Genomic DNA, 20,692 nt, shown 5'->3' on the forward strand with positions numbered 1-20,692 from the left:
TGCACGGTTTTATTAAAACAAGTTTGTTTCCCTTTTATACTAACCTGTAGTTATTATTACGCTTAGCAAATTTACCACACAAATGCTTGGGTCTAGACCAACGTTTGGGACAGGTTTTTTCGAATTCTGAAAACGTTCAAAATTTAGCTGTTTTGCACAGTTTTTTTTTTTTTTTGGTAAAAGTAAGTTTCATTAAGTAAAAATGGTACAGTACAACAACAATGTGGTCCCCAAATGGTTTATCCCTCGACAGGCCAAGGGATTCGCCATAATCGATATAAAGCACGTGTGCTGACTGATCTAGTTAGTGTGATGCTATGGATTCGCCGTCTAATGTCCTCAATGATCAGTAATGCTATGGTGGTAGGCGTCCTCTCGGTGTGATCGAATCGTCTAAGGTTTCTTTCCTTCCAAATGTGGTATACACATGATGCAAGTAGTGCTCTATAAGACATGTTGATGATGTGTTTACCCCTCCATCTCCGTGAAGCCCATGTAATGTCATCTTTCCACTCTCTATTGGGCCACAAGAACCGTATTGTTCTTCGAATTTCTGTGAGACATCTTCGACTAAATCTGCATTGGAAGAATAAATGTGCATGTGTCTCTGTCATTCCTTCATTGCATAAGATACATGGGCCAAGGTGAGCAAGCCATTGTTTATCTGTCGTAGCCAGCTTGCCTTGGATGGCAAGCCATAGAATAAATATGTGACGTGCGATTTTAAGTGATCCCGAAAGTAGTGGAGACCAGCCTACTTTCGGTCCTGGTGGGTCGAATAACTGGTAAATAGCCTGTGTTGTTGGTCGACCATTTTCAAATCTCCAAATTATACGGTCTTCCCCTCCAAGAATAGTGGGTACTACATGTGTAATCTCCAAACACTCTAGATCTGTGATAAGCGGCCATTGCCATACTCCTTCATGAATCACCGTGCTGAGTCTGGATGATTCATCTAGTCCAAGTAGCCTCGGTCCTTGTGGGAAAGAGTCACAAAGAGGGCCAAGGTGGTGCCACGGATCATGCCACAAGAAGAAATTCCTCATTCTCCAATCCGGTAGTCCACCATGGTTCGGAGAAACATCCGTAATCGGAGGATTTTCCTCCATCCCCATGAGCCGCCTTGGTCCGTAATCGTCCATATAGAGGTGCATTGTAGGTGTCCCTGGTACAGCCATTCAACCCAGATCGATGTTTTGCACGGTTTTATCAAAGCAAGTTTGTTTTCCTTTTATACTAACTTGTAGTTATTATAACGCTTAGCAAATGTATAACAGAAATGCTTGGGTCTAGATCTATGTTTGGTTCAAGTTTCGTAAAATTTTGAGAACGTTCAAAATTTAGCTGTTCTGCACGGTTTTATTAAAGTAAGTTTGTTTCCCTATTATACTAAGTTGTTCTTATTATTATGCTTAGAAATTTAACACACAAATTCTTGGATCTAGACCTACGTTTGGGTCAAGTTTCGTCGAATTCTGAGAATGCTCAAAATTTAGCTGTTTTGAACGGTTTTATTAAAACAATTTTGTTTCCCTTTTATACTAACTTGTAGTTATTATTATGCTTAGCAAATTTACAACACAAATGCTTTGGTCTAGACCAACGTTTGGGTCAAGTTTCGTCGAATTCTGATACCGTCCAAAATTTAGCTGTTTTGCATGGTTTTATTAAATCAAGTTTGTTTCCCTTTTATATTAACTTGTAGTTATTATTACACTTAGGAAATTTAACACACAAATTCTTGGGTCTAGACCTATGTTTGGATCAAATTTAGTCGAATTCTGAGAATGCTCAAAATTTAGCTGTTTTGCACGGTTTTATTAAAACAAGTTTGTTTCCCTTTTATACTAACTTGTAGTTATTATTACGCTTAGAAAATTTACCACAGATATTCTAGGGTCTAGACCTACGATTGGGTCTTTTTATCGTCGAATTTTGAGAACGTTCAAAAATTAGCTGTTTTGGACGGTTTTATTGAAACAAGTTTTTTCCCTTTTTATACTAACTTGTAGTTATTATTACGCTTGGCAATTTTCCAATAAAAATGCTTGGGTCTAGACCTGGGATTGGGTCAAGTTTCGTTGAATTCTGAGAACGTTCAAATATTAGCTGTTTTGCACGACATTATTAAAACAAGTTTGTTTCCCTTTTACGCTAACTTGTTGTTATTATTACGCTTAGCAAATTTACCACACAAATGCTTGGGTCTAGTCCAACGTTTGAGACAGGTTTCGTCGAATTCTAAGAACGTTCAAAATTTAGCTGTTTTGCACGGCTTTATTAAAGCAAGTTTGTTTCTCTATTATACTAACTTGTAGGTATTATTACGCTTAGAAATTTTACCACATATATTCTTGGGTCTAGACCTACGATTGGGTAAAGTTTCGTCGAATCCTGAGAACGTTTCAAAGTTAGCTGTTTTGCACGGTTTTATTAAAACAAGTTTGTTTCCCTTTTATACTAATTTGTACTTATTATTACGATTAGCAAATGTATAACACAAACGCCTGGGTCTCGATCTATGTTTGGGTCAAGTTTTGTAAAATTTTTAGAACGTTCAAAATTTAGCTGTTCTGCACGGTTTATTAAAGCAATTTTGTTTCCCTTTTATACTAACTTGTAATTATTATTACGCTTAGAAATTTAACACACAAATTCTTGGATCTAGACCAACGTTTGGGTCAAGTTTTGTCGAATTGTGAGAATGCTCAAAATTTAGCTGTTTTGCACGGTTTTATTAAAACAAGTTTGTTTCCCTTTTATACTAACTTTGAGTCATTATTACGCTTAGCAAATTACAACATAGATGTTTGGGTCTAGACCAACGTTTGGGTCAAGTTTCGTCGAATTCTGAGACCGTTCAAAATTTAGCTGGTTTGCACGGGTTTATTAAAACAAGTTTGTTTTCCTTTTATACTAACTTGTAGTTATTATTACGATTAGCAAATTTACAACACAAATGCTTGGGTCTAGACTTGCGACTGGGTCAAGTTTCATCGAATTCTGAGAACGTTCATAAGTTAACTGTTTTACACGGTTTTATTAAAACAAGTTTGTTTCCCATTTATATTAACTTGTAGATATTATTACATTTAGCAAATTTAACACACAAATTCTTGGGTCTAGACCTACGTTTGGATCAATTTTCGTCGAATTCTGAGAATTCTCAAAATTTAGCTGTTGTGCACGGTTTTATTAAAACAAGTTTGTTTCCCTTTTATACTAACCTGTAGTTATTATTACGCTTAGCAAATTTACCACACAAATGCTTGGGTCTAGACCAACGTTTGGGACAGGTTTTTTCGAATTCTGAAAACGTTCAAAATTTAGCTGTTTTGCACAGTTTTTTTTTTTTTTGGTAAAAGTAAGTTTCATTAAGTAAAAATGGTACAGTACAACAACAATGTGGTCTCCAAATGGTTTATCCCTCGACAGGCCAAGGGATTCGCCATAATCGATATAAAGCACGTGTGCTGACTGATCTAGTTAGTGTGATGCTATGGATTCGCCGTCTAATGTCCTCAATGATCAGTAATGCTATGGTGGTAGGCGTCCTCTCGGTGTGATCGAATCGTCTAAGGTTTCTTTCCTTCCAAATGTGGTATACACATGATGCAAGTAGTGCTCTATAAGACATGTTGATGATGTGTTTACCCCTCCATCTCCGTGAAGCCCATGTAATGTCATCTTTCCACTCTCTATTGGGCCACAAGAACCGTATTGTTCTTCGAATTTCTGTGAGACATCTTCGACTAAATCTGCATTGGAAGAATAAATGTGCATGTGTCTCTGTCATTCCTTCATTGCATAAGATACATGGGCCAAGGTGAGCAAGCCATTGTTTATCTGTCGTAGCCAGCTTGCCTTGGATGGCAAGCCATAGAATAAATATGTGACGTGCGATTTTAAGTGATCCCGAAAGTAGTGGAGACCAGCCTACTTTCGGTCCTGGTGGGTCGAATAACTGGTAAATAGCCTGTGTTGTTGGTCGACCATTTTCAAATCTCCAAATTATACGGTCTTCCCCTCCAAGAATAGTGGGTACTACATGTGTAATCTCCAAACACTCTAGATCTGTGATAAGCGGCCATTCCCATACTCCTTCATGAATCACCGTGCTGAGTCTGGATGATTCATCTAGTCCAAGTAGCCTCGGTCCTTGTGGGAAAGAGTCACAAAGAGGGCCAAGGTGGTGCCACGGATCATGCCACAAGAAGAAATTCCTCATTCTCCAATCCGGTAGTCCACCATGGTTCGGAGAAACATCCGTAATCGGAGGATTTTCCTCCATCCCCATGAGCCGCCTTGGTCCGTAATCGTCCATATAGAGGTGCATTGTAGGCGTCCCTGGTACAGCCATTCAACCCAGATCGATGTTTTGCACGGTTTTATCAAAGCAAGTTTGTTTTCCTTTTATACTAACTTGTAGTTATTATAACGCTTAGCAAATGTATAACAGAAATGCTTGGGTCTAGATCTATGTTTGGTTCAAGTTTCGTAAAATTTTGAGAACGTTCAAAATTTAGCTGTTCTGCACGGTTTTATTAAAGTAAGTTTGTTTCCCTATTATACTAAGTTGTTCTTATTATTATGCTTAGAAATTTAACACACAAATTCTTGGATCTAGACCTACGTTTGGGTCAAGTTTCGTCGAATTCTGAGAATGCTCAAAATTTAGCTGTTTTGAACGGTTTTATTAAAACAATTTTGTTTCCCTTTTATACTAACTTGTAGTTATTATTATGCTTAGCAAATTTACAACACAAATGCTTTGGTCTAGACCAACGTTTGGGTCAAGTTTCGTCGAATTCTGATACCGTCCAAAATTTAGCTGTTTTGCACGGTTTTATTAAATCAAGTTTGTTTCCCTTTTATATTAACTTGTAGTTATTATTACACTTAGGAAATTTAACACACAAATTCTTGGGTCTAGACCTATGTTTGGATCAAATTTAGTCGAATTCTGAGAATGCTCAAAATTTAGCTGTTTTGCACGGTTTTATTAAAACAAGTTTGTTTCCCTTTTATACTAACTTGTAGTTATTATTACGCTTAGAAAATTTACCACAGATATTCTAGGGTCTAGACCTACGATTGGGTCTTTTTATCGTCGAATTTTGAGAACGTTCAAAAATTAGCTGTTTTGGACGGTTTTATTGAAACAAGTTTTTTCCCTTTTTATACTAACTTGTAGTTATTATTACGCTTGGCAATTTTCCAATAAAAATGCTTGGGTCTAGACCTGGGATTGGGTCAAGTTTCGTTGTATTCTGAGAACGTTCAAATATTAGCTGTTTTGCACGACATTATTGAAACAAGTTTGTTTCCCTTTTACGCTAACTTGTTGTTATTATTACGCTTAGCAAATTTACCACACAAATGCTTGGGTCTAGTCCAACGTTTGAGACAGGTTTCGTCGAATTCTAAGAACGTTCAAAATTTAGCTGTTTTGCACGGCTTTATTAAAGCAAGTTTGTTTCTCTATTATACTAACTTGTAGGTATTATTACGCTTAGAAATTTTACCACATATATTCTTGGGTCTAGACCTACGATTGGGTAAAGTTTCGTCGAATCCTGAGAACGTTTCAAAGTTAGCTGTTTTGCACGGTTTTATTAAAACAAGTTTGTTTCCCTTTTATACTAACTTGTACTTATTATTACGATTAGCAAATGTATAACACAAAAAAATTCTCTCACTAAAAATTCTCTCCCTACTACACACACTACTACACCACCAATAACACACACTATTGTCTTCCCCATGAAAACTCCGACCGGCGATGGTGGAGAAGCGCCGGCCGGCGACGACTTTGGTGGTGAGGACGACGACAGCCGTCCGGTGGCCGGAGATGGAGGGGAGGAAGATGAAAAGTTGCTGCGCGAAGAAGAACTCGCCATGGAAGAAGAAGAGCCGGCCGCCTCCGATCCGGCGACTGAAGGTGTCTCCCATGGCAGCCCATCACCTGTGGAGGTGGAAGGAACGTCGGTGACGAGAAATGGAGAAGAAATGGGCGGTGAACAGCCGGATCTGGAACTGAGGTCTCGCGCCGTCAACAATGGCGGAAATGGGTCTTCGTCTTCGTCTCCACGCGACTTCAACTTGGACGAGTTCCTCACTCTCGCACACAAGGTACTCGACCATGGCGACCCACAAGCCATGGAGGCTTTGAACGAACTGAAACGACGATGGGAGGCTCGATTCGGGATTGAGAAGTCGCGGCTGCCGGCGGAAAGCTTGGATGAACACCCGTTTGCTCGCGAGCTGAAACAGGTATGCCGGAGACGCACAACACAGGCGACGACGAGTCTTGGAACCGGAATGGCAGCGACATTTCAGCGTCGATCGGCTGTGCGTGGGAGAATAATCACTCCTCCTCCTCCTCCGCCGGCGGCTTTGCACAGCAACAACCTAAACCATTTCTCGGCGGCGGCTTTGAGTAACACGAACCAGACCTCGCCGGAGGTTTTGCACAGCAGCAACGCGAACCTGCCTTCGCCGGCGGCTTTGCACAGCAGCATCGCGAACCTGCCTTCGCCGGCGGCTTTGCACAACAGCGACGAGAACCAGCTCTCGCCGGCGACCGTTGGAATTCCGACGAAGAATGACGTGTGCAATATTGCTGACATGGACGCCACGGTGGACAATGTCGGAGCTGATGTGGCGGGGAAGGTGAGTGACATGGAGGCTTGCTTGGAAGATAATGCTGACATCAGCCCTAGTAGGGCTGACATCATCGCTGCTGCTAGGGCTGACATCATCACTGATGCTAGGGCTGACATCATCGCTGCTGCTAGGGCTGACATCATCGCTGCAGCTAGGGCTGACATCATCGCTGCTTCTAGGGCTGACATCATCGCTGCTTCTAGGGCTGACATCATCACTGCTGCTAGGGCTGACATCATCGCTGCTCCTAGGGCTGATGACACAGGTGCATCTAGGGCTGATGTCAGCAATTACACTATCAAATCTAGGGCTGACATCATCGATGATACAAGGAAAGCTAGGGTTGACATCAGCACGGACATATGCAAAAATAGGGCTGATGTCAGCAATTCTGTGGAAAGAAATCAAGCTATGCATGATGCTCCTCTTCCAACAGGATTGTACGTTGGAAACATCCCGTTGCACGCATACCCGGATACAATTATCGACGACAAAATAGCGCATGCATTTAATCATTCGACCCGGAAAACCTTATCATTCATTGCCCCAACAATGCAGAACGGAGAGGTTGTCGTGCGACCTTCTTTAGATGCGGTACGTAATGGGTCTAAACGTTGGAAATCTACTGCAGTTGGCTATTTCTTGGGCAAACGGCCATATTATCATCACCTTAAGGAGTTTGCACATTCGGTCTGGCCAGCACTAAAGGAGGTGACAGCGACCACAAACGGATTCTTCTTTTTTCAGTTTAAAACAGTTTTTGATATGGAGGAGATAATTGAGGGAGGCCCGTGGTTGTTCCAAGGGCAGCCGATAGTTCTTCAAAAGTGGGAACCGGGGATGGCCATGAGAAAGCTGAAGCATACACAAGTGCCCGTCTGGATTAAACTACGACACCTTCCGATGGAATTTTGGACGACAGAAGGATTGAGCACTGTAGCAAGTGGTGTGGGGAAGCCCCTTTACCCCGACGCGATTACAAGAGCATGCACGAGACTGGACTTTGCTCGTGTATGTGTGATGATTGATGCCACACAAAAGTTGCATAAACATATTATTGTCATGGCACCTGATGAAGAAGGAGGGGAGACACCTTGCAAAGTTGACATTGACTATGAATGGCTACCGCCAAAGTGCACAGCATGCATGTCATTGGGACATTCGAACAAGGATTGTGCACTAAACAAAACCCGCAAACCGACGAAGCCAACAGTAAACGTGTATGTGCCGAAAGTCAATGTAGCACAACCGCAACTTCTGACTAAGGGACGTAAGACGATGAAACCAGTGGTTGAAGATATACCCAAAGCAGATGCGGGAGATAGACATGTGGACCAGAACCACTCCAAGCAAGAAGAGAGAGGTAAGGCAATTGTTATTTATAATGCTTTTGACGCTTTGCATTTAATTGATGATGCAGGTGAGCATTCAGGGGGTCCTAACACAAGCAGCCCCATGGTCGATGATCCATGTTGAACATCGCTGTGTGGAATGTCCGTGGGCTGAACAAACGAGACCATCAGCTCGCTTTGAAGGACTTGGTCTCTGAATACAGGTTACACTTCCTAGGCATTCTTGAAACTCGTGTTCGTTTGAATAATGTTATGCATATTCAATCGTTTTTACTTCCACATTGGAAATGGTTTGTCGATCATTCTTCTGTTGGTAATCGCATCTGGATAGCTTGGGACGAGAATATTGTTGATGTCCATATCTTAGACTCGGCAGATCAATTTATTCACTGTCGGGTTACTAATATGGCTGACAATGAATCTGTTATTATCACTGTTGTTTATGGGGCATCTGAGGTGATTGATCGTCGGAATTTATGGACGGCACTGGAGATGCTATCTCAGCAATGCTCTGACATCCCGTGGATGGTGGGAGGGGATTTTAATGCAGTACGTGACCTTAACGAAGTATGTGGCATCTCAGGAGATATAAGGATGGCCACCGAAGAATTTAATGCTGGTATTCTGGAGGCGGGGCTGATCCCACTTCCTATGCAAGGTGAATGGTTCACGTGGCATAATTGCAGTACGTCTATGAGGAGTTTATGGAAGCGGCTGGATCGGATTCTTATTAATGACCGCTGGCTGGCAAGGTTCCCGAGCGCATATTATCACAGCCTTACTCCACGGACATCTGACCACTCTCCACTGGTTTTACATGGGGATATACAACAACATAATGGAGGCATGTTTCGATTTGATAACTATCTGGCCCATTCACATGAGTTTATCCACAATGTGCAGAATATTTGGCATCATGAGATTGTGGGTATTCCTATGTATGCTGTGACACGTAAACTAAAGGCACTTAAACAAGTCTTTAGACTACAAAGGAGAAATAAGGGAGATCTGACGATGAATGTCCAACTAGCCAAAGGTTTTCTTGATGAGGCACAACAGTTGGTGAGCTCTGATAGACAAAATGAGCTATATTTACTTCTGGAGCATTGTTGTCGAGTCGTTTATGCTAAAGCGGAAAAACTTGAACAAATTATGCTGCAGCAGAGAGCCAAAATGCAGTGGATGAAAGACGGAGACCAATGTTCCCGGGTTTTCTTTCGTAAAATTGCACAGAGACGAGTAATGAGGAGAATCTTACAGATTAATGATGAGAATGGTTTCACACACACGGATCTAGGGGAAATCGCCCATGAGTTTGTCTCATACTATCAGAACCTCTTAGGAGGCACCAGAAGACGGCTGTCAGTGGATATTCGTTATCTTAGACCGTGGGCAAGGCACTGTATCACTGATGAGGAAGCTAATCAATTACTCCTTCCACTCTCGGTGGATGATGTGAAGCAAGCAGTGTTCGATATTGCTGATGACAAGGCACCGGGACCTGATGGCTACTCGTCAAGGTTTTTCAAGGCGGCTTGGCCTGTGGTTGGGGAAGAAGTTACGAGGGCGGTACTAGACTTCTTTTCTACCGGAAAACTTCTGAAGCAGATCAACTCCACGATCTTGGCCCTGATCCCAAAGGTACATACGCCTATGTCGGTTAATGATTTTAGACCAATTTCATGCTGCAATGTTTTATACAAGATCATTGCGAAACTTCTTGTCCAAAAAATTAGTGTGCTACTAGACAAGATAGTTAGCCCATGTCAGACAGCTTTTATTCCGGGAAGAAGCATTGGGGACAACATTATGTTAGCCCAGGAATTATTCTCCAGATATAACCAGATGCGTCTACCCCCGAGATGCGCACTTAAAGTGGATATCAGGAAGGCCTATGATACGGTGGAGTGGGACTTCCTGTTAGCAGTTTTGCAGCTGTTCGGGTTTCCACCTACGTTTACAAGGTGGATTGAGGAGTGTGTTTCCACGACATCATTCTCGATTGGGCTCAATGGAAAACCTCATGGGTTCTTTGCTGGAGCGAGAGGACTACGACAGGGAGACCCACTTTCTCCTTATCTGTTTGTTCTTGTTATGGAAGCCTTACATCTGGGATTCTTGCAACGAATTGAACAGGACATCCAATTCACTTATCATTGGAAGTGTGAGAGTTCTAAGGTTTTTCAGATGGGATTTGCAGACGACCTCCTCTTACTGTGCAAAGCTGACTTAGACTCCATCAGAGTCTTCAAAGAGGGATTGGACTGGTTTGCGGAGTTGTAGGGCCTTCGGCTGAATGTCCAAAAAAGTCACTTAATCATTTCACGTTCGGCTCAAAATTTGAAGGACCAGATGTTGGATATTTTGGGCTTTCAGGAGGGCCACCTTCCAATGAGGTACCTGGGTCTTCCCTTAATCTCGTCTAGGCTGACCATCTCTGATTGCCAACCGCTTATCTCAAAAATTGATGCACGTATTAATGGATGGGAAGGGATTTCATTATCATATGCTGGGCGGGTACAAATCATCAAATCTGTGCTTTCAGCATTGAGCTTATATTGGGCTTCTGCATTCATATTACCTAAGAAAGTCATCAATGAAATTGAGAAGAGGTTGAGGACTTTCCTATGGAAGGGTACGACGTCCAGTGGGTACGCTAAGGTAGCCTGGAAAGATGTGTGTCGACCGATGGATGAGGGGGGACTTGGGTTCAAGGATATCTCCACCTTGAATCGCGCATTAATGAGCAAGAAACTATGTGATGTTATCCAGTGTGACAGGACATCCATATGGGTTCAGTGGCTCTACCAAGACCGATTACGTGAGAGATCGATTTGGACTATCCGTGAACATGGAGGTTCTTGGGGATGGCGAAAAATACTCAGGCTACGTCCTTTCCTTCGCGCTATCGTGGATTACCAGATTGGAAATGGAGACAGATTCTTTGTTTGGCAGGACCCGTGGCATCACTTGGGTCCACTTATCGAGCGATTCCCTCAAGGTCCCCGCCATCTTAGACTTGAAGAATCAGCAAAACTCAGCTTGGTGATTTCAGCAGGAGAATGGCAATGGCCTACCATCACTGACTTTGAATGTTTGGAAATCACACATAACCTACCGCTTATTTTCGGAGGAGAGGATAGGGTGGTGTGGAGATGTGACGAAGGGCAACCTACTACTCAGGCCCTCTACCGATTATTCACTCACCCCGAGCCGAAAGTAGGATGGTCTTCACTACTTTTGGGCTCCTTGAAGATTCCTCGCCATTCGTTCATCTTATGGCTAGCAATCCTTGGCAAACTTCCTACCACAGACAAATCATGGCTATCCCACCTGGGGGTGTGCATACTGTGCGATGAGGGCGCTACGGAAACTCATCCACATTTATTCTTCCAATGCAGATTTAGTCGTCAGTGCCTTTATGAGATTCGCAGAAGGATTCGCTTTCACTGGCCCAATAGAGATTGGGCAACTGATATTGAATGGGCGACACGGAAATGGAGAGGGGAGCACATTATTAATAGAGCTTACCGTACACTACTGGCAGCGTGCGTCTACCACATATGGAAGGAGAGGAACTTGAGGAGATTTGATCATACTGAGCGGACACCGGCCACATTGAGCATACTAATCATCAATGACGTCAGACAGAGGATTCTTAGCGTTGACTTAGCATCGTCAGTCAGTACACGAGCATTGTATAGATTATGGCGTATCCCTTGGTAGAGGGAGAAACCAGTTGATAATCCCATGTTGTACCATGTTGTACTGTACCATTACTCTTTATTAATGAAATTTACATTTACCGAAAAAAAAATGTATAACACAAACGCTTGGGTCTCGATCTATGTTTGGGTCAAGTTTCTTAAAATTTTTAGAACGTTCAAAATTTAGCTGTTCTGCACGGTTTATTAAAGCAATTTTGTATCCCTTTTATACTAACTTGTAATTATTATTACGCTTAGAAATTTAACACACAAATTCTTGGATCTAGACCTACGTTTGGGTCAAGTTTTGTCGAATTGTGAGAATGCTCAAAATTTAGCTGTTTTGCACGGTTTTATTAAAACAAGTTTGTTTCCCTTTTATACTAACTTTGAGTCATTATTACGCTTAGCAAATTACAACATAGATGTTTGGGTCTAGACCAACATTTGGGTCAAGTTTCGTCGAATTCTGAGACCGTTCAAAATTTAGCTGGTTTGCACGGGTTTACTAAAACAAGTTTGTTTTTCTTTTATACTAACTTGTAGTTATTATTACGATTAGCAAATTTACAACACAAATGCTTGGGTCTAGACTTCCGACTGGGTCAAGTTTCATCGAATTCTGAGAACGTTCATAAGTTAGCTGTTTTACACGGTTTTATTAAAACAAGTTTGTTTCCCATTTATATTAACTTGTAGTTATTATTACATTTAGGAAATTTAACACACAAATTCTTGGGTCTGGACCTACGTTTGGATCAATTTTCGTCGAATTCTGAGAATGCTCAAAATTTAGCTGTTGTGCACGGTTTTATTAAAACAAGTTTGTTTCCCTTTTATACTAACCTGTAGTTATTATTACCCTTAGCAAATTTACCACACAAATGCTTGGGTCTAGACCAACGTTTGGGACAGGTTTTTTCGAATTCTGAAAACGTTCAAAATTTAGTTGTTTTGCACAGTTTTTTTTTTTTTTTTTGGTAAAAGTAAGTTTCATTAAGTAAAAATGGTACAGTACAACAACAATGTGGTCCCCAAATGGTTTATCCCTCGACAGGCCAAGGGATTCGCCATAATCGATATAAAGCACGTGTGCTGACTGATCTAGTTAGTGTGATGCTATGGATTCGCTGTCTAATGTCCTCAATGATCAGTAATGCTATGGTGGTAGGCGTCCTCTCGGTGTGATCGAATCGTCTAAGGTTTCTTTCCTTCCAAATGTGGTATACACATGATGCAAGTAGTGCTCTATAAGACATGTTGATGATGTGTTTACCCCTCCATCTCCGTGAAGCCCATGTAATGTCATCTTTCCACTCTCTATTGGGCCACAAGAACCGTATTGTTCTTCGAATTTCTGTGAGACATCTTCGACTAAATCTGCATTGGAAGAATAAATGTGCATGTGTCTCTGTCATTCCTTCATTGCATAAGATACATGGGCCAAGGTGAGCAAGCCATTGTTTATCTGTCGTAGCCAGCTTGCCTTGGATGGCAAGCCATAGAATAAATATGTGACGTGCGATTTTAAGTGATCCCGAAAGTAGTGGAGACCAGCCTACTTTCGGTCCTGGTGGGTCGAATAACTGGTAAATAGCCTGTGTTGTTGGTCGACCATTTTCAAATCTCTAAATTATACGGTCTTCCCCTCCAAGAATAGTGGGTACTACATGTGTAATCTCCAAACACTCTAGATCTGTGATAAGCGGCCATTGCCATACTCCTTCATGAATCACCGTGCTGAGTCTGGATGATTCATCTAGTCCAAGTAGCCTCGGTCCTCGTGGGAAAGAGTCACAAAGAGGGCCAAGGTGGTGCCACGGATCATGCCACAAGAAGAAATTCCTCATTCTCCAATCCGGTAGTCCACCATGGTTCGGAGAAACATCCGTAATCGGAGGATTTTCCTCCATCCCCATGAGCCGCCTTGGTCCGTAATCGTCCATATAGAGGTGCATTGTAGGCGTCCCTGGTACAGCCATTCAACCCAGATCGATGTTTTGCACGGTTTTTTTTTTGGGTAAGTGTAAGTTTCATTAAAAAAATAGGTAAAGAGTACAGAGTACAAGTACAGAGTACAGAGTACAACAATCAAACGGTTAAATGGTGGTACCCCCAACAGACCAAGGGATACGCCAAAGTCTATAGAGTGCACATGTACTAATAGAACTGGAAAGATTAATACTAATTATCCTCTGTCTGACGTCTTCAATGATGCAGGTAGCTAATATAGCTTCCGGCCGATGAGTGTGCTCAAATCGTCTCAGATTCCTCTCTCGCCAAATATGGTAAATGCATGCACTAAGTAATGCTCGATAAGCGACATTAACAATATGCTTCCCCCTCCACTTCCTCGATGCCCATTCCACGTCTCTTGTCCACTCACGATTGGGCCAAGCAAATCGAATATGGTGTCGTATAGCTGCAAGGCATCCTCTGCTATATCGACATCTGAAGAACATGTGATTGTGTGTCTCCGCTGCACCCTCGTCACAGAGTATACATCCCCCTAGATGTGTCATCCAAGGTTTATCAGTTGTCGGTAGCTTCTCCTGAATTGCTAACCAAAGAATGAAGTTATGGCGGGGAATCTTCAAAGAACCCGAAAGTAGTGAAGACCAGCCTACTTTCGGTCCAGGTGGGCAAAAAAATCTATAAAGGGATTGTGTGGTGGGTCGTCCCTCTGAGAACCGCCAGTTTATCCTGTCATCTCCTCCATGAATCTGGGGTAATATGTAAGTAATCTCCATACATTCCAAATCGGTAATGAAGGGCCACTGCCATTGTCCCTCATTAATGACCACTTGTAGTTTGGTGGATTCATCAAGTCCTAAGAGGCTCGGTCCCCTAGGGAATCTAGTAATAAGTGGGCCCAAGTGGTGCCACGGGTCCTTCCACAAGTAGAATGACCTCCCATCTCCAATAAGGAACTCTGTCATAGGTCGTATAGAGCTGCAAAGTCGGAGTAGTTTTCGCCATCCCCATGATCCTCCCTTCTCATTAATTGTCCAAATTGAGGTGTTGTGCAATCGAGTCTGCTTCAACCATTCAACCCATATAGATGTTCGGTCACATCTAATAACATCACATAACTTCTTTGCCATTAATGAGCGGTTAAGGATTCCAATATCCTTAATTCCTTGGCCTCCTTCATTAATAGGTTTACACACATCCTTCCACGCTACCTTGGCGTATCCCGATGTAGAAGTGCCTTTCCAAAGAAAAGTTCTGAGCCGTTTCTCAATTTGTTTAATGATAGCCTTTGGTAAGATGAATGCAGACGCCCAATAGATGCTCATTGCTGAAAGTACCGATTTAATGATTTGAATACGTCCAGCATATGATAGTGAAATTCCTTCCCAGCCATTAATGCGAGCATCAATTTTCAATAGAAGTGGTTGGCAATCGGATATAGACAATCTAGAGGACAGTAGAGGGAGACCCAAGTACCTCATTGGTAGTTGGCCCTCTTGGAAACCCATGATTGTTAAAATCTGATCCTTCCAGGCTTGTGCCGATCGAGAGATAATGACATGACTTTTTTGTACATTCAGCCGAAGTCCCGACCATTCAGCAAATCGGTCCAACCCCCTCTTGAGGGTCCCGAGTGAATTCAAGTCAGCTCTACAAAAGAGCAGGAGGTCGTCTGCGAATCCCAGCTGGAAGACTTTGGCCGGCTCACATTTCCAGTGAAAAGAGAATTGCGAATCCTGCTCAATAAGTTGCAGTAATCCCAAATGCAAAACTTCCATAACAAGAACAAAGAGATAGGGCGATAGAGGGTCTCCCTGTCTTAGTCCACGTGCTCCTGCAAAGAAACCGTGAGGGTTTCCATTCAGACCAATCGAAAAAGCCGCCGTCGTTACACACTCCTCAATCCACCTGGTGAACGTTTGGGGGAATCCAAATAGTTGCAAGACCGCAAGTAGGAAATCCCACTCAACAGTATCATATGTCTTCCTGATATCAACTTTTAGGGTACAACGAGGTGGGAGCCTCACCTGGTTGTATCCCGTGAGCAGTTCCTGTGCCAACAAAATGTTGTCCCCAATGCTACGCCCTGGGATAAATGCTCCCTGACAGGGGCTAATAATCTTGTCCAGAACCACACTCAACCGCTGGACGAGTAGTTTTGCAATAATTTTGTATAACACATTACATCATGAAATAGGTCTAAAGTCACCAACAGTCATAGGAGTGTGTACCTTTGGGATTAGTGCCAAAAGTGTGGAGTTGACTTGTTTGAGTAGCTTACCGGTACTAAAGAATTCCAGTACCGCCTTTGTAACTTCCTGTCCCACCACTGGCCAGGCTGCTTTAAAGAATCCTGATGAGTATCCATCAGGTCCCGGGGCCTTGTCATCTGCAATGTCAAATACTGCTTGCTTCACATCATCCGGTGTAAACGCCAATATAAGATGGCCAGCCTCTTCATTAGAAAGAATATGTCTTGCCCACGGTCTGAGAAAGCCAATATCTAGCGCTATCTGACGTCGGTTACCGCCCAGAAGATTTTGATAGTAACAGACAAATTCATTGATGATCTCTTCTGGTTCAGTGTGGATGGTCCCGTTGTCATCATTTATCTGCAGTATCCTCCTTGCCACCCTTCTCTTGGCAATTTTACGAAAGAAAATTCGGGAGCATTGGTCACCCCCCTTCATCCATTGCATCTTGGCTCGCTGTTGCAGCATGATTTGTTCCAGTTTTGCCGCTTTAGCATAAACCAGGCGGCAACAGTGTTCTAATAGTAGAAAGGCCTCATTTTGTCTATCTGAACTCACCAGTTGTTGTGCCTCATCTAGAAAGCCTTTTGCTAATTGCACGTTGAGGGTCAAATCCCCCTTCTTCCTCCTTTGCTCTCTGAAGACCGGTTTCAGTGCCTTGAGTTTACGTGTTACCGCAAACATAGGCACCCCAACGATTGTATTCTGCCAGATATTTTGCACACTGGGGATGAATTCAGGTGAGAGTGTTAGGTAGTTGTCAAATCGAAACATACCTCCTGTTTGATTTTGCCTGTCCCTATGCAGAAGGAGCGGCGAGTGGTCAGAAGTCCGCGGTAGAAGGCTATGATAGTATGAGGAGGGGAACCTCGCAAGCCATCTATCATTAATAAGGAAACGATCCAATCTCTTCCATAGACTTCGCGAGTTCGTGCTGCAGTTGTGCCAAGTATACCATTCCCCCTGCATAGGCATGGGTATTAGCCCGGCCTCCTGAATACCAGCATTGAATTCTTCCATGGCCATCCTTATATCCCCAGAAGCTCCACACACCTCATTCATGTCTCGGACCGCGTTGAAGTCCCCCCCCACCAGCCAGGGCTCATCCGAGTGCTCTTGAGCTAATGATTCCAAGGTATTCCATAAATTTCTACGATCTATCATCTCAGAGGCACCATAAACAATAGTGATTATGAGGGATTCACTATCTGTCCTATGAGTGACACGACAGTGCATAAATTGGTTCCCCAAATCAAGAATATGAACGTCCACAACATTATCATCCCACGCTATCCAAATACGATTGCCCACAGTTGCATAATCAACAAACCATTTCCAATGCGGAAGCAAAACAGACTGAATATGCATGACGTTGTTAAAACGCACACGAGTTTCTAAGATGCCCATAAAGTCTAACCTGTATTCCGAGATAAGGTCCTTTAATGCGAGCTGATGGTCTCTCTTATTCAGCCCCTGGACATTCCACACTGCGAGATTCAACATGGATCACTACTAGAGGGGCTGCATGTGATAGGACCCCTAGTGTTCTCTTCTGCGTCGTCCAGTGAGTTCAGAGCATCAAAAGGATTAAAAGTAACCACTTCCTTTCCCTTCTCTTTCTGCGATGAGTTGAAGCGTTTATTCTGTTTTGTACCTTCATCTCCTTTCTCTTTATCCTCCACCACAACCACGGTCTTATGTTTCTTTACTCTCTCCTCGGTAATTGGTGGAGGGGGAGGGACGTTGGCTTTCGGTACATACACTTTCACCGGAGGCTTTGTCTGTTTCTGAGGATTTGTTAACGAACACTCCTTCACCGAGTGACCCAACGTCATGCATCCTGTGCATTTAGGGGGAAGCCATTCATACTCAATATCAACCTTGCATGGGGTTTCCCCACCATCTTCATCTGGCGTCATTATAATAATATGTTTTTCCAATTTCTGAGTAACATCAATCATCACGCATACACGAGCGAAGTCCAGTCTCGTGCATGCCCTTGTTATCGCATCAGGGTATAGAGGCTTACCCACACCGCTAGCCACAGTGCTCAATCCTTCCGTCGTCCAGAATTCCAACGGAAGGTGTCGCATTTTTATCCAGACCGGCACTTGTGTATGCTTCAACTTTCTCATAGCCATACCCGGTTCCCACTTTTGCAACACAATTGGTTGTCCCTGAAATAGCCATGGCCCCCCTTCTATGACCTCCTCCATATCGATTTCCGTTTTGAATCGGAAGAAAAAGAATCCATTAGCAGTTGCTGTGACTTCTTGTAGCGCCGGCCAAATCGAATGGGCAAACTCCTTTAAATGGTGATAGAACGGCCGCTTACCCATAAAATATCCCACTGCCGTAGATTTCCATCATTTGGCTCCGTCACGCACAGTATCAAGTGAAGGACGAACTACAACCTCCCCATTTTGTATCGTTGGGGCAATGAAAGATAGCGTTTTCCGGGACGAATTGTTGAATGCATCAGCAATTTTGTCAGTAGTAATCCCATTAGAACCAGTGTGGAGCGGAATGTTCCCAATAAACAGGGGAACTGGCGTCGATTTTTTCCCCAGGTTGCTCTTTTTTTCCCCCATAAAATTGGTGATGTCAGCCCTAGGATGGATGACATCAGCCCTAGCTTCAAGGATGACATCAACCCTAGCCTCATGGATGACCTCAGCCCTATCATCATGGGTGACATCAGCCCTGGATGCATCAAGGATGACATCAGCCCTACTAGGGCTGATGTAAGCTGCCCTCTCATGTTCCACCTCACCCTCCTTGTCACCCACATCCGCCGCCACATCGGCACCAGGCGTGTCCACCTCGGCATCCACGTCAGGTTTCCGGCACACGTCACCGGTCGCCGGAGGAGGTTTTGTCCGCTCACCTAACCGCCGGAAAAATGCGCCTGGGGGTCTCGCAGCTGCGGACGCGTTCCCTGCAACTTTCCGACCCTCGAGGTTGGCCGGACGACAAGAAGAAACTCCATTTCCGCCACTCGCCGTCGTTGGAGCTCGCACAGTCACGGTCGCGGGGAGTTGGAGCGACGCCGGAGCCTTACCAGAATTTCTGCCCGTGGCTTGCGCTGGATCTGGTGGGATAAGGCATCGCAAGGCCTTGCGCAGACCACCGGTGACAGGTCGTTCACGGCCGCCCTCCATTGTCGTCGTTAGCCGCGGCTTCGTGTTGTCTCCGAGTCGTTTTTTCCATCGGTTTTTGAGCTCGTTCAGCGCATCCATGGCTGCCTCATCTCCATGGTCAATGACGCGGCAGGCCAGATTCAAGAACTCGTCCAGGTTGAACGACGAGGAAGACGGTCCGCCATTGACGTTATTCGAGCTCGCGTCGCCTCCAACGGTCGGATCTGAAATCACGATTTCAGCTCTCAAACGCCCTCCTTTCTCCGTCGTCGGTCCTTCTACGCCCATAGGGACCCTTGGGCTACCCTCAGCCGGCGGAACAACGGCCGTTTCAGCCGGCAGCGGAAAACCCGACCTCTCATCTTCACCACGCACAGCTTGGTTTCCAACCCTTCGTCCATGGTTGTTCGTTCGACAGCCAGCCACTGTTCCGTCACCGTCACTGTCCGCCGGAGCTTCGCCGGCGGTCTCCCCGTCGCCGGCCGGGAGTGAGGAAGATGAAGCATTTGCAAGTGACAAGCTAGCGAGAGAATTTTTAGAGAGAGAATTTTTTGCCTCCATTGTTTTTAGATTCTCACCTAACTTGTTTTGCACGGTTTTATCAAAGCAAGTTTGTTTTCCTTTTATACTAACTTGTAGTTATTATAACGCTTAGCAAATGTATAACAGAAATGCTTGGGTCTAGATCTATGTTTGGTTCAAGTTTCGTAAAATTTTGAGAACGTTCAAAATTTAGCTGTTCTGCACGGTTTCATTAAAGTAAGTTTGTTTCCCTATTATACTAAGTTGTTCTTATTATTATGCTTAGAAATTTAACACACAAATTCTTGGATCTAGACCTACGTTTGGGTCAAGTTTCGTCGAATTCTGAGAATGCTCAAAATTTAGCTGTTTTGAACGGTTTTATTAAAACAATTTTGTTTCCCTTTTATACTAACTTGTAGTTATTATTATGCTTAGCAAATTTACAACACAAATGCTTTGGTCTAGACCAACGTTTGGGTCAAGTTTCGTCGAATTCTGATACCGTCCAAAATTTAGCTGTTTTGCACGGTTTTATTAAATCAAGTTTGTTTCCCTTTTATATTAACTTGTAGTTATTATTACACTTAGGAAATTTAACACACAAATTCTTGGGTCTAGACCTATGTTTGGATCAAATTTAGTCGAATTCTGAGAATGCTCAAAATTTAGCTGTTTTGCACGGTTTTATTAAAACAAGTTTGTTTCCCTTTTATACTAACTTGTAGTTATTATTACGCTTAGAAAATTTACCACAGATATTCTAGGGTCTAGACCTACGATTGGGTCTTTTTATCGTCGAATTTTGAGAACGTTCAAAAATTAGCTGTTTTGGACGGTTTTATTGAAACAAGTTTTTTTCCTTTTTATACTAACTTGAAGTTATTATTACGCTTGGCAATTTTCCAATAAAAATGCTTGGGTCTAGACCTGTGATTGGGTCAAGTTTTGTTGAATTCTGAGAACGTTCAAATATTAGCTGTTTTGCACGACATTATTAAAACAAGTTTGTTTCCCTTTTACGCTAACTTGTTGTTATTATTACGCTTAGCAAATTTACCACACAAATGCTTGGGTCT

Source organism: Sesamum indicum, linkage group LG8 (assembly GCF_026168435.1).
Source record: "Sesamum indicum cultivar Baizhima isolate 11 linkage group LG8, ASM2616843v1, whole genome shotgun sequence".
Taxonomy (NCBI): domain Eukaryota; kingdom Viridiplantae; phylum Streptophyta; class Magnoliopsida; order Lamiales; family Pedaliaceae; genus Sesamum; species Sesamum indicum.